A 22768-nucleotide genomic window follows, 5' to 3' on the forward strand; every position below is an offset into this window, starting at 1 on the left:
CTGCGAACAAACAGATGGCAGCCAATGGCAGTTGAGAATTTTCCTTTTTTCGGTCACTGACCCTTCTCCCTGCCCCATCCCCTTCCTCCCCCCCCCAACACCCCCCCCAAAAACCCCAAACAAACTAACAAACAAACAAACAAACAAACAAACAAACCCTTCAGGCTTCCAAAGCTGAAACTTCATCTTAGGTTTGCAATTAACTTTACAATGTGACCGTGCACATAAACTAAGCCTTGAATGAAAACTCTTCCCATTTCAACTAACAGTAAGCAAAGGGTGAGTGTTTGAATTGAGATAACTGTCCTGCAGAACAGCATTACCATTTAAAAAATGATCTTTTTCAAAGACCACTTGCCAATGATTTTGGCTTAATTGGATTAAAGCAGAAATCTAAGAAAGGAGACCCATCCATTCACTGAAAAAAAAATGGAGGATACAGACACTGTCCCAAACACTTCCAACAAGGTAACAAAATTTACTGACAGAAAATCTGAAGACCAAAGACAGAATGGCAGAGCAGAAGACATGAAATGGCCTTAAGTCACCTGTCACCTTATCTGCTGAAGATAAGGTTCTTCCTATAGTGTTTATTAAATGTTTACAAAGACTTCCAAGTGGGTATCCTGCACAGCTGCACTGACACTAGGGCTACACTACAGCTTAAGTCGACATAAGGTTTGTTGCTCAGTCGTGTGAAATTAGTCACCCACCTGAGCGACATAACTTACACAGAGTTAAGCGTCGGTGTGGACAGCACTGTGTCGACAGGAGACATAGCTGCCACCGCTTGCGGGGCCCGGAGGAATTAAGCCAACGGGAGACCTCTAGACCTCTATCCCATCGGCTTAGGTGGCTACACTAGAGAGCTTAAGCTCAGAAGACTTCTCAGTTGAAGAAGCTCCAGATGCTCATTCTACTATGGTTCTAGTTTAAGCAGGCAAGGATCTCCCTGAAAAATGACTTCTTGATAGAACAGATTACTCTACAGAACCTTCCAAAGAATTAAATTCAAAAACACAATAAAAAAAGTCAGTTTCTAGGCTCAGTTAATTTTTCATACTGGAAAAACTTTATAAACCAAGAAAATAATTAATAAACATGTATATAGGGTTTTTGCAGAGATCTACAAAATTCTTACACATTGAGTAGGTATTTTACTCCCCTTTTATATATAAAACAGTCTTCAATGAAGTCCTTAAACACAGAGGGTTATAATTCTCTTTAAAAAAAATAAGATGTTCTTATTTACAAAGTAGATTTAAAGTTATAACTACACTTGCAAGATACCTTGGTTCTGTGTTTTTAACTGCTCGATGACGGAAGAATTACCACCATTTTCAGGGAACTTGTTGAAATCTGTCTTCTTTGATCTTAAGCCACTGTGACTAGGAATTGCCTCTTATCCCCATGGAAAATGGGATGAAGTAAAACCTCTCTTTAAAGGGTTTCTTGACTGCTGGATGAAGGACAGCTGTGTGTCTTTTCTTGTTGCCACGAGAACACTGATGAAGAAGCCTGATGCCGAGCAATCTCTCTGTGACTCTTAGTACTTTGAGGATGAGAATGATTTATTTTCTATTTAAAAAGAGTGGGGGAAAGCATATCTACCTTTACATAGCTGACAATTCATAAGAGAATTAATTCACTACTGTATGGTGGAAATAAGATAGGGCAATTGGTCAAGCTGTCAGTTGCAATTTTGGATAACAGAGTCCGCGACACAGATCGTCCATCAGCACAAAGTACTATATGATTTACACCAGTCTGCTTTTATACCCCCAGCAGTCAACTGACTGGAATACTTTGCTGATTAACATCACAGGCAGCTGAAGAGGGTTGGGGGAGTACTATCTGCAGTTCAGATATATCTAAGCTGGCCAGCATCTCAATGGCAAGAAGTTTGACCTGTGGTTCCTTATATTTAGTATATCAAGTTTTTTGTTTTGTTTTTTAAGAGAGGCATCCTATCAGTTAACATTGAGGTACCTTCCCTGCACATTCCTCACGATCAGATCGGTTTTGTCAAGCTAGCTGTTGACAGGCATAATATTCATTTTTGTATTTCGTTCTAGACTTACTGTGCATTAGAACGGATCCTCATTTGTGTTCTGTGGACAAATATAGCTACATTTTAGACTGTGGGCTCTAGTCATCTCCAAATGTGTGGTGATCCCATTAGCAAGAATTCTACATGTAAATCATTCCACACACAAGAGAGACACTCATTTATTTGCACTTACTTTTACAAAATCCCTGGACTCAAAAAACATGCTTTGGCTCTAATATCAGATATTTTCTTTCCCTAAACCTCTGACTGCCAGAAGCCGGGACTGGATGACAGGGAGGGATCACTCAATAAATTGCCCTGTTCTGTTCATTCCCTCTGAAGCATCTGCCACCATCCAGAAGCCAGGATAATGGGCTAGATGGACCATTGGCCTACTGGATCAGACCATTCTGTTCTAAAAATACAAAAAAGATGCTATTGGTACTAACTGAACTTGGTTATCCAATAAGTCTAACATTTGAATGGTGGTTTTGACTAAAGCACTAATGGCCCCAATACTGCTCCCCAAAATTCACAAGAATGTAATCCTGACATCAGTAGTGGAGCAGCTTCCCCCTCCAGTAAAGCAGGGCTTCAAAACAATAGCGAAGCTGACTGAGGAAGCAGCCACAGCTGTAGCCAGCCCAATCAGGGCCCAGCTGGCCTGATAAGAGGCCTGTGAGCCAGCACCTGAAGGACTCTCTCTTCAGCCCTGGAGGAGAGGGTGAGCTGTCTGCAAGCAAGGTACCCGAAGCAGAGCAGAGCTGGGGAAAGGGCAAGGGAGCTGGGAGCTCTAGCCTTGCAACTCCCAGGCTGCGGGTCTTGATGGAGGTCTATGGAGGTCCTGGTGCTGCAGAGGGCAGCCCAGGAATAGGCAGAGGCAGCTGGTCCTAACCCTGGCCAATGATGAGTGGCCATTACAGACCACGGTCTGCCCCAGTGAGTGGGGGCAAGAGGATGACTGGCAGTAGCCACTGAGGCAAGGTGGTTTTAGAGGTTGGGAGCTCCCTGGGAGAAACCCAGAGAGAGTGGGGGTATTGCTGGGGCAGAACCCTAGGAAAAGGGCACCGGGGTCTGGGAGGACATGGGGCCTGAGGCTGGCGAGACATCCGCCCGGCAGAGAGCGCTCAAAGGCTGGAAAGAGGCGAACAGCAGGAGGTGCCACAGCGGTGAGTCTTCGCCTCGCTACAGAGCGCTATCAGTCTTTAAAAGTGCTACAAAGGAAGCACCTACTGAAAAACAGTAATGGGAATATTCCTGGATATTTACACTGAGTTTATCATGTAAATCAACTTCTAAATTTACTAGAAAGTGATTGTACACGTATTTCATTAATTTTGTTTGTAGGTTTTCAGTAAACGTTTCCTAAAAAAAGATGTAAGCATGTTGAAGTAGTATAAATATTCTTAAGGTGGTAAAACAACTGTGCCCAAGTTGAGTAAGTTAGGTTTTTTGTTTGTTTTGCTTTTAAAACAGAAAACATAAGAGATCATTTTCAGATTTTAAATGCAAAAACATATACATTCCATATAAATTCTATCCCTCTTGATAACTAAGTATTGATAAATTCTCAGTCGTGTGATTATTTACATGAAAACAATATGTTTAAAAAGTCCTTTTTGTGTATTCTAATTAGTACTAACTTTTCAAAAATGCTGTCAGGAAATTAACCATACCCCCTGCTTTCTCTTCTTAAATCTACACTTTAATCCCAATGGTATGAACAATGAGCACATTTAATGTTACCACTTTCCCTGAAAAATCATATGGCTAATTTTGAAGAACTGCACCTTTCTCCATGTCACACATTAAATGAGATTCTAATGCTGAGATACTCTAGCCCCATACTTTAATCTGGATATTTCTCAGCTTTTTTCTTTCTTCAACTTCTTTATTGTATTGTTCTTGGAGTTCTTCAAACTTAAAACCTACAAATTGACAGTGAATATTTGCTAATAATCTGCCTCATTTCATACATAATCTTTCCCTTTCCATTTCTTATGCCTAATATTAGACAAGGGTGATAAAAGCAACAGCCCTCATTAATCTCTAGTGATATATTAAGACAACAACTCAACAGGAGTTCTTCTAAAACCGAACCGTTCAGAGACTGAAAACTGAGATCTGGAACTCAGTGCCACAATGAAATTGCAACCACTAGACTGAGGGACCAATACCTGGGGTACAAATGTATATTGTAATATCTCCTGAATGAAGAATTTTTTCCCATCGCTCCCCTGGCATTAACATTCATTTGTAGCATGAATTAAAAATCAGGCATTAAGGTTCAAAGGAGCTCAAAAGAAAAATCAGTGGGAGTTGGACACCTAACTTCTTGCTAATGGGACGCACCACACATTTGAAAATCTCAGCCTAAAGTCACATCTTGCTTCTCTCCACTTTAACTCCTACATAACTGTAGCAGCCACTTTCTCAAGGAACACCATAGCCAGAATGCTTTGCCTCTTCCAAAAGCATCTGAAATCTCAGCTTTCAAATGAGAACAAGGACTGGGGATCTCCAACTCCAGCTAGGTAGCCAAATGCAAGTTTTTGGCAGTACCTTCTTTTGGTGTCCATGAAATCTGAGTGTTTTTGTTTTATATTGTAGAGTCTGAATTTCACAACCCTAAACTCAAGCAAATTGTGTGATGGTACCTTGTCACTGGTGTTAGGCCTAAATAAAATGTAACCCAAAGCCAGTTGTGTCAACCTGAACAAAGTCAGGCTAACACCCTAACAGAGGTTTATGGGTAATTCATAAGTGGAAAGTCCCAGGGAGTTACAGGTCTGTCTCTCACAAAGTTAAGCAACCATGAGATAAGAAAGGGACTGTATTCCTAGCATGGTTCCAAACGTACTGAGGTAGAAACAATTATTTTGAATGAAAATTTTACCTGAATATTTTGTTATAGAACATAATTAGTTAGGATGTACGTGTGTTCATGGCGCCAACATATGGACTCTTGGGCTAAAGCCCCAGGAATATTCATAATCAGGGGCTCTGCTCCACCAATATTTGGAGCTAGATTTTTCCCCCTCCCTGGAGCTTCCCTGAATGTAAAGAGAGCGCACAGCGCGTCTCTCTCTCCTTTGCTGCTGCTGCCGTAGCCTAAGGGCTGCAGCATTAGCATAAGAGGAATGCTAACTGCTGCTGAAGCACTCAGGAGGGGGAGGGGAGTGGAGGGGGCCTCCCCTCCCCTTCCCTCCCCTCTCCTCTCCTGCCCCTACCTGGAGGAGACACAAACGGGCCAGGAGACAGACATCACTCACCTTAGCAGCTGTTGGGGCTTCCGTGAGTGTTTGACCCTATGATTTTTTATTATGTTTGAGAGTTTGACCCTATGATTCCCCCCCTGCCCCTGCCCCAGTCCCAGCCCCTACTCCTACCCCCAGTGAGGTGCAGCAGGCTGCACAGGGGAGGCAGGAAGCCACATGTGAAGGCAATGCCCCCTCCCCCAGCACCCACCAACCCACCCGCCACAGGAGGGAAGGGAGAGGGAGGCTTCCTAGACCTGAGCAGCTGGGGTTTGGGTGAATTTTATGACACCCTGCTCCCCCGTCCCATAGCCAGCCACCACCCTGCCTACCCCACTTCTGCCCCATGCTGGGCAAGGGGCAGCCCATCCACAGTGAAGTTATGGTGAGGGCAGCAACATGGAAGGCCACCTATGCCCCAGTACCCATCATAGGGGAGGGAGTGAGCTTTCTGGACCTGAGAGGGGCCCTAGGGCATGTGCAGGTGTGTGTGCCGTGGGGGCAGGAGGGTCCCTCCTGGAGCTTGCTGCTGCCAGTGGTGGTGATGGGAGTCCTCTCTGGCCCTAGCCTGGGGCAGCCTGTCTGCACCCCAAGTTCCTCATCCTCAGCCCTGCCTCACCCCAAAGCCTGCACCCCAGCACCGAGCACGCTCCTGCACTGTGAACCTTTCATCCCCAGCCCCACCCCAGAACCCTCACCTGAGGGGAAAAACATGCAACTTAAATTTGGTGGTCAGTTTGGAGTATCATTGTATTTAGCACAATATTTGATTATTTTACACCCTTCAAAGTATGTAACTGGTCGTATACAGGTGTTTTCTCTGAATACTGCCTGTGTGCCTCAGTTTCCCCAATGCATTTCTTAAGGCTCTAGATGGTGGGATAAGGGGGTGTGATTGTTGTAAAGCCCTAGAGGGCCAGTGTGATGCTGTCTGCACAGAGAATGGCCGACACCCTGTCTCCAGGCAACTGATGGCCTGGGCCACTCTCCTGCAAGGTGCCAACTGAAGGTGTTTGGAGTATCATTGTATTTAGCACAATATTTGATTATTTTACACCCTTCAAAGTATGTAACTGGTCGTATACAGGTGTTTTCTCTGAATACTGCCTGTGTGCCTCAGTTTCCCCAATGCATTTCTTAAGGCTCTAGATGGTGGGATAAGGGGGTGTGATTGTTGTAAAGCCCTAGAGGCCAGTGTGATGCCGTCTTCACAGAGAATGGCTGCAACCCTGCCTCCAGGCAACTGATGGCCTGGGCCACTCTCCTGCATGGTGCCAACTGAAGGTGTTGGAGAACAAAGAGATCAGGTGGCCTCCTAATGCCTGGAAAAGAGACAAAGGCCAGAGGAGGAGTGTCAGTGCCTGTGCAGACTTCCGGGAAGCGCATGGTGTGGAAGGGATGCTGGGATGCTTTGGAACAACTCCATACAAAGCCAGTCAGGACTCTGGGGAGCCTCCTCTCTTAGCATACTGTCTCAGGGCAAGAAGCTTACACCTTCCTGGGTCTGACCTCAGAGCATTCAGCATGCCCTTCCACACCATGCACTTTCATGGCGAGTCTGCCCAGGCAGGTCCTGGGGCAACCAGAGGTCCCTGCACCCCAACTCCGCAGTCAGATGTGACTCTCAGCCAGACAGTAAAACAGAAGGTTTATTAGATGACAGGGATACAGTCTAAAACAGAGCTTGTAGGTACAGAAAACAGGACCCCTCAGTCAGGTCCATCTTGGGGGGTGGGAGCCCAGACCCAAGTTCTGGGCCTCTCCCGATTTCCCCAGCCAGCTCCAAACTGACCTCCCTCATCTGGCCTCTGTGTCTCTTCGGACAAGGAGGCCACCTGATCTCTTTGTCCCCAACACCGTCAGTTGGCACTTTGCAGAAACTGAGGCACCCACACAGTATTCAGAGAAAACATTAAGAACATTCCCACTTTGTCACAACAGGTGCAACAAAATATAATACCGTATATTGAAGCAGGCAAGTGCTGCTTCTGACTTTCCACTTTTAATTGACCCTTGTAATCTTGTGGTGCTGACGCATTGTAGCTTCATTTTATATCAGCTTACAGGGTGGGGGGGGACCACCATTTTGGGCCCCACCAAAATTATGCGAACCTGCAGCCTATCGTGTGTTCGTCCATATTAGTATCTGCATTTGTACCTCCCCTGAATCAAGACAAAGCATAGTCTTGGACTCACAAAGTATGCTCACTTCAATTCCTACATAGTCACTCATGGGAATTAATTTTCAAATACTGGAAAATTATAGACATTAACAGATTATAAGCCAAACACATGGTCAGCTGTTTTCTTCATTCACCTTTTGTTTTCTTTTATGCTTTCAGGAATGACCTGTACTTTCACAGAATTTACATTTTATTCAGTTGCATACTAGGGGAGGAGTGATCATTGTGATTTTGATTTGGTGTTAAGAGCAGAAAAATTCTTCTGTAGGGTCCTCCTGAGTGATAAGTCTCCTGTAATCAATGTTTGCTGACTTCTCTCAAGTTCAGATTTGTTCCTGCTTAAAGAGAATTAGAAGTACAAGGAATTAGTTACAGAAACAAATAGGGCCCAATCCGACATTTTTAAGAGCCCCCAGTGCACATCGAATGGCAATTTTGGTTGCTCAAGGAATATAAAATTAGGCATAATAAAGATATATCACTAAAAATGTGATTCTAGATGACAATACCACACCTTCAAATAAATATTGGAATCTGTACTTTCACTTCTAGTGATATTGGGTTGTTGTTTAAATTCTTTCTTCTATCAAAGAGACAATTAGCTTATATTTTATATATACACTCAAGGTTTAATATTTCAGAAAACTCATAGCAAAGAATTATACACAAAGGACACAGAGATGAAGAGCAATTACAACCATTATCCCCTCTTAAAATCAGTCACAGCTCTGATAAGGCTCCCTCTGCTGGACATTCACAAGACTGCTGCCTTTGGGTCCCAATATGCTTGATTTGTGCTCTTAAGCTTCCCTTGACCTGAATAGGCTGCAGCAACTGCCTTTTCCCTTGGATTTGCTGGTACACTTCCAGGGCCCAGGCTCCTAGTTCCACTTCCCAGTTACAGGACCACACAACCTAATTGTCTTAAGCCCCCAGGCCAGCACTGACCCTGCAGACTTAAACACACCCTTTTCCCAGAGCTTCTACATTGTGAGCACTCCAGGTACACAGTTCACCTCTTCAGTGATAGGTAGTAGTTGAACACAGACACACAGACTTTACAAGGGTTCCCAAAAAACACTCTGTTAGCAAGCACAAGAAGTATACAGATCTGAACAAAAAAATAATAAAACCCTCTACACAATTCCCTGCCTCAATTTCGTCACCACTCTTAGAGCATTCTTTGGTCTTAGGTCAGAGTCCTCTAGTTCAGGATTCTTCCTCTCTCTGTCCTCATGCACATGGTTTCTCACTAGAATCATGGAGTATCTGCAGTCTTTTCTCTCCTTGCCTCCCTCCCCAGGATTCGTCAGAAACCCTCTTTTCTTATCTCCCCCTTCTTTGTCAGGTGACTCCCAATCAGCCTCATCAGCTAATGAAAGTACCTGACCACAGATTCTGTTGCTTAGTTACCATCACTCCTAGAATTTAAGTATCAGAGGGGTAGCCGTGTTATCTGGATCTATAAAAGCAGCAAAGAGTCTTGTGGCACCTTATAGACCTACAGACGTTTTGGAGCATGAGCTTTCGTGGGGCATCCGGCGAAGTGGATATTCACCAGGAAAGCTCATGCTCCAAAACGTCTGTTAATCTATAAGGTGCCACAAGACTCTTTGCTGCTCTAAATTTAGATGGTGAAAAGCTAGTTTAGCCTGGATAGTAGCCCTTTCTTTGTCCCAGGGTGCTCCATTTAAATGACCATCAAAGTTTCACAGCCTATCATTGATAGCCCCAGGCCCTCACCACTTGGAATTTTAGTCCAAGATGGAGGTCAAAAAACAGAAGCTAAAGACCCACATTCAAAATGGAGTTGCAATCTGACACAGGGTCCCCAATATCAAACCATTTGTAAACTGTACATAGGCAGATTCTCCAAATGTTCATAATTAAATTGTTTTATTAAGATTCCATTTTATGAAGCTACTGCTATATGTACAACAATCCCCCAAAGAGTCATATAACCTCCAAACTCTTTCACTTTATCACGCTCATTAATATAATATAGAGTGTTAGGTGAAGACTTTCAAGCCTGTCTCTCTAAAAAGTTGCACGAGAAAGTGGCAGTGGTAAAAATTCTGTTGTCATGGTGACACTGCCAAAACTATTTTGGTCAAGTGCATTTTACACTCTGCCACTTCTGCTGGCATGTCGTCTGCATAGCGTTGAGATGTATTGGCAAAAATGTGCTGCACTCTGGCAAGGCATTCTAGTGCTATATTCCCAAAGACTCAGCATTCAAAGAGTCAACTGAGGATAACTGGAAAATAAATGCAGAGGCTATTCATGGAACAACCACATTTGGTGGAGTGGCAGTTTTGAGCCTGTCTAGTGGGTGGTGGGACAATCAGTGGTTCTAGAACTTTTTAGATGCAGAAGTTCATTGCTAGAGTTGCATGGTCAGCTCGGCCCGCTCCCCCAGCACAGGAACAGCAAGGTGAGAGCTGCCCTTACAGTGGGGAAACAAGTGGTGATTGCCCTATGGAATCTTACACCACCAGTTTGCTACCAATTAGTGGGGTAATCAATTTGGTGTTACAAAAAAAATCAATGGTAAGGACAGTTATCACTGAGGTATGCAAGACAATAAAGCACACCCTGCTGTATGGGGTAGTTAGGCTAGATCGTTGTGCAAAAAAAAAAATGGATTCAATAAGCTGGGTTTCTCTTAATGTGCTGGGGTAATAGGTGGGGAATATCCCCATTCTGTGCCCACCCTTCCCAGGTTCTGAGCATATTAAAAAAAGGTACCTTCAAAATGTATGCAGGCCTTGGTAGATCATAAGGGACACGCTACTGACAAACACTGTCTGGTTCAGAGAAATTCAGGACAACCACGGCTTTAGAAACACTGTGCTTTTTGACATATTGAAAGCAGACACCCCACTCCATCCAACTGGAATTAATGACATTTCTGTGCCAATCATAATTGGTGGGAAACTGCCCACCCTTAATTCTCTGGCTTAAGAAACCACATACTATCAAGCTAGACAGAAACAAGGAAAGATCTGACTCTTATCTGTGCAGCTGAAGAAGGAATGTGAAGTGGGCAGAGGTGGAAGACGACAGGATAGGTGGAGGGGTCTCATGCCAAAGCTCCATATCAACAAGTAAAACATTCTCAGTTCTTATGCACTGCACAGCATGCAGCACTCTCTGAGAGACCCTCTTGCCAGGGTGGATGAGTGAGGTGGACGGGCTGGATCTAAAATAGGCTAGCTAACAGTTGCATTGCTAACGCGGTTCAGGTAAAGGAAGTTTTAAAAGCTTACTTCAACAGTAGGTAATAGCCTAACCCTGTTTCTATGAAGCTATTAATAGACATTCATGACTTTTCAGGCATTTGTTGTTGAAGTGTGGAAGATAACTGATGGTCATAGAAACGCTGTCACAGTACAGGTGGTGTATTTCTAGACTCAATAAAGGCTAGCACTTCTGTAATATACATGCATTGACTTTGTTTAGAGGTATAGATGCCTTTCTGGTTATATTACTTTCTAGCACTGCAATACCAAAAAGTCACAATAAAGTTGCACCAACTTTCAAGTATGTACTTTATTACCACCACGGCATGCTAGACATACCAAAAAAAAAAAAAGATAACTGATAATTGACTTTACTAGCTATATAACTTGACTAGGTACAAGTACAACATGCAGACTGGATGTCAGCGCATCACAGATGACTGTACATGTAATCAAAATTCTTCGTTCCCTGACATGTTGTCCATGAGAGTAGAGTACAGCGGGAACTGGCACAAGGGGATGAGGTGTCTATGATCCCTGCCAACACCCCATATTTATCCATGCTTTGGAGTGGGTGAACTAATGCAGTGAGATTCTTAATCAATAATTGATCAACAATTCATTTGAGCAGCTGGATCAGCAGCAGCAGCAGCATTTCTTTTTGCATCTTTGTCCTCCCTCTACTCCTTCAGCAGCTGTTCACACCGCTGCCTTATTGCCTGCATTTCACTATTAGACCTGCAGAATCTCACAGAGCATGTCCTTCTCTGTGTGCGTCCTCTTAGCTCTGACAGTGACCAGACAGTTGTGCAGGTGTTAGGGAGAATCTTGAGAGAGCCCCACTCTCAAGGTTAGTGATAAACACAGAACTGTTAGGTGGAGAGGAAGGAGGCAGCCTTCCTGACATAACTGTTGCAGCTACTCGGATTTTCCCACCCTGTACAGCATAACTATGTGGATTGCCTCCAAATTACTAAACCATAATGAGTGCTAGACCTTACATGGAGAGTAGATCAGGGTTTCTTAACCCAATGCCTTGGGGAGGAGGTGGGCCTCTTTCTGATATAGAAAAAGGATAGTATTTCATAAAGACAACTGCACTTGTTTCAGGAAGTCATGCTCCTTGATGATCCCAAAGTGGCAAAGAAAGAGCTGTTTAAGAGGCCTTAGTCTGGCCATGGCAGTATGCAGCCATGCTGCTTTCTGCAAGAATCCCCCTCAGAGGTCCTGGCAAAGGGGCATGGGGATGTGCCATATCACACTGGGCTGAGCAAAGCGTATCTTCAACATAATGTTTGGGCAAGTCTTACATACTACTCACTGAAAATAAGTTCTGTGAAATTGTGCCCACAAACCAGAAAGCTTTGTGTGTAAAAATTAACAGGCTGCTCTGTCTGTACCTCAAAATACTGCAAGATACTAACGGATGGAGCACCAACTGACGTGTGTTTACTTGCTTCTGTTCTCAGCCTCTGCTATTGATGCAGTAAAATCATGTTTTCAAGAGAAGTTTTTAGTACACTGATTATAATGTGGGCACTAGATCTGGATTTGGGTCCAGTGCCTGATAGAAACTAGCTGAGGGGCAGATCAATTTGGGAGGGTTGAGAATGTAAGAACCCAAACCAGAGTGTCTTTTACGGACGACTGACAAGGTGGGGAATGTGGAGTAATGGCTGACTGTTTGCAGCCATAGTCGGAGGGTATGTGGTGGATATATGGGAAACACCACCTCACTGTCTGGCAAGAACTGACAACGTAAGCACACACATATACATTTGCCAAAAGTTAGGGCCTATCAGCAGACAATAGTTTATTTAAAGGGATATAAATCACTTTCGCCTACCATAATCTCCCGTTACCCAAGGAGGAAACATATTGGTGCATGTCACAGGTAGGTATGAAACAGCTCCTGGCTGGCACCTGCCTTGCTGTAGCCCTCCTTATTGTCTCCTTCCTGGTCAGGGCCAGATACCTCTTGCTCATCCATTGCTCCAGGGAGGGATTTCTTTCTCCTCACCAGGACAGGCAGAGTATCCACAGAGTTAAAGGGAGGAGGTAAGATCCAGAATATAGCACCCAGCTCACTATGAGAGAGGTCATGCAGGTGGCTCCAAACTTTCTCTTTTCTTCGCCTTCTGCCACCACTGCCTCAGCTCCTTTCCCTTTGTGTGGCAGTGAAACTCCTCTCTGAAGAGGCTGAGTTTTGCCACAGCCTTCAGCAAATTGCTGTAAATAGTCTTGTTCATTCAGAGGGCTGTGGCTGTGCCTGCACATGCTCCTTCCCCCACAGTACAAGGAAACTGAGCACCCCTCTCTTGGAATAGACAGCAGCATGAGACAGTGCTAGGTATCTACATTCAGTGAAAATGTAGCAGGGAACAGGAACAGATGTTGCTGTGAAGAAACATGCTGGCATATAAAAGTGAAGTAAGGACAGCTTCCAGGTCGCTGCACCCTGGACAGTGAAGTTCAAGAGTGCTACGAGCAGGGGCGGCTCTAGGTATTTTGCCGCCCCAAGCACGGCAGGCAGGCTGCCTTAGGCGGCTTGCCTGCGGGAGGTCCCCGGTCCCATGGATTCGGATTCGGCACGCCTGCGGGAGGTCCGCCGAAGCCGTGGGACCAGCGGACCCTCCACAGGCATGCTGCTGAAGGCAACCTACCTGCCGCCCTCGCGACGACTGGCAGAGCACCCCCCGTGGCTTGCCGCCCCAGGCACGCACTTGGTGTGCTGGAGCCTGGAGCCGTCCCTGGCTACCAGACAGTCCCTCTGGAAGGGAAAGTTGCATTGTGGGATTGCAGCTGGGGGATTGCTTATACTGGTACTGGTACATGCGCATCCATGAGAACTCTACTGGCAGCAACTCTGAAAAGAGAACTAATTAATGCTGTAAAAAGCAGAAGGCTTTGTTGGACTAGAGAACATTAAAGGAGGACATACACCAAGCTCTGCTATAAAAAAAATGAAAGTTGTCTTGGCAAAATGTAAGTGTAAGCAAGGGCCTTACCTAAAAGGCCTTATCTTGAGAGGCAAAGAGTCTGTATTTTTTTCAATCCTGTTAAGCTAACAGGTTTTGAAACACAACTTTGCCCAGCAAAGAAAGGGCCAAATATTCACATGTGCTGAGTACCTATGAATTCCACTGGGCTTAGTGGGAGTTTCAGGTGCGCATCACATCAGATAATCAAACCACTTTATTTAGAAGCCTCACCCTTGTAGGAGCAGGATTTTATAGAGCACTAGAAGAATTAATGCATGATTTGATTTCATCCTGCTAGCCACCCTTTTTTAATAGCAGAAAGAAATGACCCTCTGGGACTATGAGATTCTGTTTTCCCATATGGATTACAAATTGGGCCTTCTTTAGCTCTTTGTTTTCAGATTTAGTTAGTAAGAGACAGGATTCTGTATTGTGTGTATGTTAAGTAGATTAGAGGAACATTGAAGGCCTGGGTCTCAGTGTAAATTGTCTTGGTTATTGATTGTAAAACTTAGCAAGGTTTAATTTGCAGTGCCTTTTTGCTGGACATAAAATACTACTGTTTGTATTCTCAATCTGTTTGTGTGAGTAAGGAATGTGTGCATCAGGAAAAGATAAGGTGTGAAGGCCATTGTTAACCAGATGGTCAAGAAAGGAGAAGCGAAGACACTTCGAGATTTGTTGATGCCAAAGAACCATCAAAGCGTAGCCATGATTGAGGAAGGGCCAATTGACAACCCTGAGGTGAAGGCTGGCAGCCCTAAAGACAACTGGTTAAATGGGAACCAGGACAGGATGACCCTCTCGGAGGTGTATTGGAATGTTTACATCAAAAGATACACCAAATAAGAAGTAACCCGGTCACAAACTGACACAGCAAAATCCATAGACTTCAAGAAAAAAAACCCTCTGAGAATAGGGTGCTTGGCCATGAGACTTTGGGGGTTCATCTTGCCACACTCCCGGAGCATCAGAATAAGTACAACAATGTGAGACTCAGGAACCTTGTTTTAGGCACCCAGGTTTGAAAATTTTGGCCACAAACTCAAACGTCTATTTAAATATGGAGTATAGTTAAAGTAAGATAAAGTGGACAAAGACAGTAATTTGAGAGTCATTTACATGTCTAAACAAAATAATACTTACACAGGATAACAGCCACACTTAAGTTAAAGGAGAACAGTAAGGTCTCACCTTTTAAGTTTCCGATCTAGTCTTGCAATTTGTTTCTTGCTTGAAGTTAGTTGTCCTGCTTAATAATTAACTTGTGATTCTTTTACTTGAAGATCATGTAAAATTTTCTGCTCGTTTTCTCAAGATTATCACACAATTCCATCAAGCTCTGGTTTTCTCTTTTTAGTGTTGCTACTTCAAGTTTTTCATTTTCAACCTAATTTGATTAATCAATTATATATAAAAATACCTTATTTTAAGATTTTGATCAAGCCTGGGAATACACATCTTTCTTCAGAGTGAAGAGTGGAAGCACTTATAAAAGAAACAATTTCTGCTTGATAAAGTGGTGGTTGAATATTTTTATTCACTACATTTCAAAGCCCTGACAGCACTGGAAATTTCAGTTACTGCATAAAGCTATTTTGCTATTCTACCAGTGTTAGTATCAAGGCTTCCTGTGTAACATTTAAAATCAAAATACATAGTCCCCACAAGTCATTTAGTTTCCACCTAGGTATTAATATTAAAATGATTTCTCTAATCAGTGGTCCCACACCTGTTCTTGGAAGACTTTATTGGCTATAAAAGCATCTATCAGACCAGTAAAGTGCTTACAGCCCTTGCATATCATTAGAAGAGCTAAACTTAAAAGCCATATGGCTCTGATCATCATCTTGCTCCTCTCCCTTCAAATCTGTCAGTGTTAGCAACCAGTATTTCCTGAATGACTAGTGTTAGAGATCAATGCTCAAATTGCGTTTCCTCAAGATAGCAGCTGGAACAGCCATGTCTGATTTAGTAGGGATGCAAGATAGTAATCAGAATAATGCAATTTCAAGATCCTCTCTCTCATGATCGGTGTTGCGTTATGTAGCATTGGAAAACAGATTTGATATCCCCAGCCTTTGCAAGGTATACGTAGGGGGGGCTCTAGAAATTTGGCCACCCCAAGCAGTCATGCCTGCGGGAGGTGCTGGTCAGCGGCTCGGGTAGACCTCCCACAGGCATGACTGCGGAGGGTCCGCTGGTCCCGCGGCTCCAGTGGACCTCCCGCAGCTGCGGAGGGTTCGCTGGTCCCGCGGCGCCGGGGGGGCCTCCGCCCGCCGGCCAGCGGGAGGTCCACCCGGCCGCGGAACCAGCGGGCCGTCCGCAGTCATGCCTGCGGGAGGTCTACCTGAGCCGTGGGACCAGCGGACCCTCCGCAGTCACGCCTGCGGGAGGTCCGCTGGACCCGCGGCTCCGTTGGACCTCCTGCAGGCTTGACTGCGGATGGTCCGCCAGACCCGCCTGCCGCCCTGCCAGCAAAATACCGCCACGTGCGCTTGGCGCGCTGGGAGTCTGGAGCCAGCCCTGGGTATCACGGCATACATTCCTATCCCTGACAGTTTGAGATATTGGACTTGGAATCATACCAAAAAAGTACTACCAGAGCAAGAGGCCGGTGACAGTTTAAGACTGAATACACAGCAAGGCCTGGATAGTGGGCTAGTGTAATTTTCCTTCACTACTTTACACAGGTGTCAATCACTGCTCACAGAGTGAGTATTAGCATCAAAAAACCGTTAGCGAGTAGTTTACATTTTACTGGCATGTCAATTGTTTGATGGCAGCAATGACGTTATGTAGATATTAATCTTATCAGCTATAAACCTAAGTGTTATGGCTTTTCTGTGACTAAAGCCCTGATTAAATTGGAGGCTCTGTATTGAAGAGTTAGTCCTTTTAGCTCAAGCGATAAACCGTCTGTGCTACAATGACGACGGTTTGGGGTTCAAATTATGCTGATGATGCATAAGTGGGGAATTATTACTGTTGTACAGACTATTTTTAAATGTTTAAGTCAAAATTTCTCGAAAAGATCTGCTCTAGGAATTATTTCTGGGAGGGTCTGTGACTTATGTTATATAAAAGATCAGAACCGATGATCACAGTGGTCCCTTCTGGCCTAAGAATCTATGAAAATAAAAGCAGCAATTTTTAATAGGCCATTACAACAGAGCGTACTCCAGTATTTTAAAACCACCACGTTCATATAGACAAGTTGGTGTAAATTCTGAATGAGCCTGTTGTTGGGTACAAAAAAGTTGAGCCAATCCTTCACAAAGTACCAATGAGTATCTGACATGAGAAGCTGGGCGCAAGCTATCAACATGACAATTTCGGTATGTTTATAAAAAATATATTTTATATGAAGTGAGTGTTCACAGATATCCATTTGTAGAAATAATTTGTTTACAAAGCACCTTATACAATCAATTTATCAAAACGATTTACATAAAGGTATTTTTAATTTTTACTTTTCCACTGTGCCTCATAAGATTAACCTTTGCACAGCATTCTAGATGCATTTTATAGGTGACTGTTTGCTATTACCGTAGCACCTAGGAGCCCTGGTCATGGACCAGCACCCCACTGTGTTAGGCACTGTACAAATAGAATAAAAGCGATCCCTACCCCAAAGAGCTTACAATTTAGATACAAGACAAGGAAAAAGGGAGAGTACAAGGAAACAATGAGACAACGTTGGTCACTAGGATGGGCAGCTTGTGTACTGAGACCACTGCTTAACTGTTAAGTTTTTGTAGGCACCACAGCAAAGGAGAGTTGTAAGGAGGGCTTTGAAAGAAGATGAGGACTTGCAGATGGTTGGGGGCTCTTCCCAAGCATATCTTGACAGTCAGCATGGGAGAAAACACAAAGGTACTTGTTTAAAAATTTAACAAATGGATGTGTTATGGGCCAATCAGAGGGGGAGTTGACATTTCAATAGTGAATGAAAAAGGATGCCTGGGTTAGGGTAGGCCATGAAGGAGCTTTTGCAAAGCTGCACTCCAGCGATTCAAGCTGAAACTGTCTTTTCTGTCATTCTTTTTGCAGCTTGTCTAGTTGACTTTCAAGCTCTGGAATCTTCTGAAGAGGCCTTGTGGAAAGGCCTTCTTTCCATTCTTCCACAACCTGTGCCTCATTTTATATCTCTGCTTTTTCCTTAATATAAAGTGTATATCACTGAACCTGGAAACACAAGGAGGAACATTACTACAACTGATTTTTAAAAGGCTTAGGATTTAGATTTAGTTAGTAAGAGACAGGATTCTGTATTGTGTATGTTAAGTAGATTAGAGGAACATTGAAGGCCTGGGTCTCAGGTGTAATTATCTCTGATATATTGATTAAACTTAGCAAGGTTTAATTTGTAAGTGCCTTTTGCTGATATAAAATACTACTGTTTGTATTCTCAATCTGTTTTAGTGGAGTAAGGAATGTGCATCAGGAAAAGATAAGGTGTGAAGGCCATTGTTACACCAGATGGTCAAGAAAGGGAGAAAGCTGGGAAGTACACTTCTGAGATTTGTTGATGCCAAAAAGAACCATCAAAAGTTGCAGAAATATTGCCATGATTGAGGAAGGGCCAATTGACAACCACAAGGGTGAAGGCTGGCAGGCCCTAAAGACACAACTGGTTAAATGGGGAACCAGGACAGGATGACCCTCCTTCGAGTGTGTATTGGAAATGTTTACACTTTCAAAGATGAGGGCACCAAATAAGAAGTAACCCGGTCACAAACTGACACAGCAAAATCCATAGACATCAAGAAAAAAAACCCTCTGACAATAGGTTCCAAGCCCATGAGACTTTGGGGGTTCAACTAGACACACTCCCGCAGCATCAGAATAACTACAACAATGAGAGACTCAGGAACATTGTTTTAGGCACCCAGGTTTGAAAATTTTGGCTTACACAAACTCAAACGTCTATTTAAATATGGAGTATAGTTAGAAGTAAGATAAAGTGGACAAAGACAGTAATTTGAGAGTCATTTACATGTCTAAGCAAAATAATAATACTTACACACAGGATAACACAGCCACACTTTAAGTTAAGAGGAGAACAGTAAGGTCTCACCTTTTAAGTTTCCGATCTAGTCTTGTGCAATTTGTTTCTTGCTTGAAGTTAGTTGTTATGCTTAATAATTAACTTTTGATTATTTTATTTGAAGATCATGTTAAATTTTCTTATCGTTTTCTCAAGATTATCACACAATTCCATCAAGCTCTGGTTTTCTTTTAGTGTTGCTACTTCATTTTTTCATTTTCAACCTAATTTGATTAATCAATTATATATAAAAATACCTTATTTTAAAGATTTTGATCAAGCCTGGGAATACACATCTTCTTCAGAGTGAAGAGTGGAGAGCACTTATAAAAGAAACAATTTCTGCTTGATAAAGTGGTGGTTGAATATTTTTATTCACTACATTTCAAAGCCCTGACAGCACTGGAAATTTCAGTTACACGCAGTTATTTTGCTATTCTACCAGTGTTCGTATCAAGGCTTCCCCTGTGTAACATTTAAAATCAAAATACATAGTCCCCACAAGTCATTTAGTTTCCACCTAGGTATTAATATTAAAATGATTTCTCTAATCAGTGGTCCCACACCTGTTCTTGGAAGACTTTATTGGCTATAAAAGCATCTATCCAGACCAGTAAAGTGCTACAGCCCTTGCATATCATTAGAAGAGCTAAACTTAAAAGCCATGACTCTGATCATCATCTTGCTCTCCCTTCAAATCTGTCAGTGTTAGCAACCAGTATTTCCTGAATGACTAGTGTTAGAGATCAATGCTCAAAGTGGCGTTTCCTCAAGATAGCAGCTGGAACAGCCATGTCTGATTTGAAGTAGGGATGCAAGATAGTAATCAGAATAATGCAATTTCAAGATCCTCTCTCATGATCGGTGTTGCGTTATAGTAGCATTGGAAAACAGATTTGATACTCCCCAGCCTTTGCAAGGCCTGTATACGTGGGGGCTCTAGAAATTTGCCAGCCACCCCAAGCAGTCATGCCTCGGGAGGTGCTTGTCCACATGACCGGGTAGACCTCCGCGGGCATGACTGCGGAGGGTCGCTTTGGTCCCAGCGGCTCCAGTGGACCTCCACAGCTCGCTCTGGAAAGGTTAAGCTGGTCGCGGCTCCGGTGGAGCATCCGCGGGCGGCGCCTGCCCGGAGAAGTCCACCGAGCAGCAGGAACCAGCGGGCAAATCAAATCGCAATTCATCTCAGGAAGTCTACCGAGCCCGGTCAGGACAGCGAGACCCTCCGCTGATCACGCCCTCTGCGGGAAGGTCGCTGGACCCGCAGCTCGTTGGACCTTTCCTGCAGGCATGACTGCGAAGATGGTCCACGCCAGACCCGCCTGCCGCCCTGCCAGCAAAAGCCATGTTGCCCCACGTGTCTGGCACGCTTGGTGCGCTGGGGTCTGGAGCCAGCCCTGGGTATACGGCCGCCACATTCCTATCCCTGACAGTTTATGAGATATTGGACTTGGAATACATACCAAAAAGTACTACCAGAGCAAGAGGCCAGTGGACAGTTTAAGACTGAATACACAGCAAGGCCTGGATAGTGGGCTAGTGTAATTTTCCTTCACTTTACTTTACACAGGTGTCAATCACTGCTCACAGAGTGAGTATTAGCATCAAAAAAACGTTAGCGAGTAGTTTACATTTTACTGGCATGTCAATTGTTTGATGGCAGCAATGACGTTATGTAGATATTAATCTTATCAGCTATAAACCTAAGTGTTATGGCTTTTCTGTGACTAAAGCCCTGATTAAATTGGAGGCTCTGTACTGAAGAGTTAGTCCTTTTAGCTCAAGCGATAAACCGTCTGTGCTACAATGACGACGGTTTGGGGTTCAAATTATGCTGATGATGCATAAGTGGGGAATTATTACTGTTGTACAGACTATTTTTAAATGTTTAAGTCAAAATTTCTCGAAAAGATCTGCTCTAGGAATTATTTCTGGGAGGGTCTGTGACTTATGTTATATAAAAGATCAGAACGGATGATCACAGTGGTCCCTTCTGGCCTAAGAATCTATGAAAATAAAAGGCAATTTTTAATAGGCCATTACAACAGAGCGTATCTAGTATTTTAAAACCACCACGTTCATATAGACAAGTTGGTGTAAATTCTGAATGAGCCTGTTGTTGGATACAAAAAAAAGTTGAGCTTATCCTTCACAAAATACCAATGAGTATCTGACATGAGAAACTGGGCGCAAGTTATCAACATGACAATTTCGAATGTTTATAAAAATATATTTTATATGAAGTGATGAGTGTTCACAGATATCCATTTGTAGAAATAATTTGTTTTACAAAGCACCTTATACAATCAATTTATCAAAACGATTTACATAAAGGTATTTTTAAATTTTTACTTTTTTCCACTGTGCCTCATAAGATTAACCTTTGCACAGCATTCTAGATGCATTTTATAGGTGACTGTTTGCTATTACCGTAGCACCTAGGAGCCCTGGTCATGGACCAGCACCCCACTGTGTTAGGCGCTGTACAAATAGAATAAAAAGACGATCCCTATCCCAAAGAGCTTACAATTTAGGTACAAGACAAGGAAAAAGGAGAGAGTACAAGGAAACAATGAAACAACGTTGGTCACTAGGATAGGCAGCTTGTGTACTGAGACCACTGCTTAACTGTTAAGTTTTTTGTAGGCACCACAGCAAAGGAGAGTTGTAAGGAGGGCTTTGAAAGAAGATGAGGGACTTTGCAGATGGTTAGGGGGCTCTTCCAAGCATATCTTGACAGTCAGCATGGGAGAAAACACAAAGGTACTTGTTTAAAAATTTAACAAATGGATGTGTTATGGGCCAGTCAGAGGCGGGAGTTGACATTTCAATAGTGAATGAAAAAAAGGATGCCTGGGTTGGGGTAGGCCATGAAGGAGCTTTTGCAAAGCTGCCTCCAGCGATTCAAGCTGAAACTGTCTTTTCTGTCATTCTTTTTTAAGCTTGTCTAGTTGACTTTCAAGCTCTGGAATCTTCTGAAGGGCCCTTGTGGAAAGGCCTTTCCATTCTTCCACAACCCAGCTCATTTTATATCTGCTTTTTTCCTTAATATAAAGTGTATATCACTGAACCTGAAACACAAGGAGAACATTACTACAACTGATTTTTAAAAGGCTTAGGATTCAAAATTTTGATTTTTATTAGTTGAATGCACTAAAGACTATGGATTTAAAAATTACTCCTCACTTTCATAATAATTCAGACAGGGCTAGAAAGAATTTTACTCTGTTACAATGTTGGATCACATTCCAGCCTCTGGACCCATGGTTGTAATTTCTAGCTGGAGCATAACTTCTAATTTGACATTGTGATTCCTTAGGCTGTGTCTATCTACACCAGAGACCTTACAGCAGCACCGTTGTACCGCTGCAGCGCAATCCACATCGGCAGTTTAGTCAGCAAAACATATGTTGGTCGGGGGTGGGGGGTGTTTTCCCTCACACCCCTGACCAACAGAAGTTTTACTGACAAAAGTGCTAGTGTAGACATAGGCAAGTGACTTCCATCTCCTACAGGGATAATTTTTACCCTACTGGTCCCACACTTGAGATGCATTTCAGAAAGATGCCTCCTACTATGTTATTTTTATGATCACTCAAAAACAATTTGTTAAAGATCTTTCCATTGATGTGTTGCTATGCATGCAAAACATTAACACGTGTTCTCTCTGAACGCCTCGCTTTCTCTGCTGAGAAAAATTATACCTTCATTTTAGGTGTCTGCTGAGCTTTTCTCTTTACAAGTTTTACAGTTTTCAGAAAGCAAAAATAGCTGAGTTTGTAGCACTGTTTATGCCAGCATGGGCAAGCACTCAAATGTAAACATGAATTCAACTACTACGCATATTGACGCAACTGTAGGATGACCTGTTTCTTCAAGCAGAACTATATTTAGATGTAATGGCAAATAAAGTAATCAGATGTTTGAGATTATTAAGAGAGAAAAAGTGTATTAGTTATGAAACACTGCAAATAATTGCCAGGAAATCAAATATAGATTTTCTTT

General features: G+C 43.2%; 1 protein-coding gene across 2 annotated transcripts in view; it reads right to left on the minus strand.

Moving 5' to 3' along the window:
- LOC120401235 (centromere protein F-like) overlaps nt 1-22768 on the minus strand; it is a 181117-nt gene that overhangs the window by 101853 nt on the left and 56496 nt on the right. The window contains exon 1 of one of the 2 annotated variants that reach the window (XM_039530938.1): nt 1291-1343. The exons of the other annotated variant lie outside the window; for it this stretch is intronic. The gene's annotated coding sequence lies outside the window, so the exon portion shown is untranslated. Of the gene's footprint in view, nt 1-1290; nt 1344-22768 lie in introns of those variants that run through there. 2 annotated transcript variants of the gene reach the window in all.

This window comes from Mauremys reevesii, linkage group 3, assembly GCF_016161935.1.
Source record: "Mauremys reevesii isolate NIE-2019 linkage group 3, ASM1616193v1, whole genome shotgun sequence".
NCBI classification, from domain to species: Eukaryota; Metazoa; Chordata; order Testudines; family Geoemydidae; genus Mauremys; species Mauremys reevesii.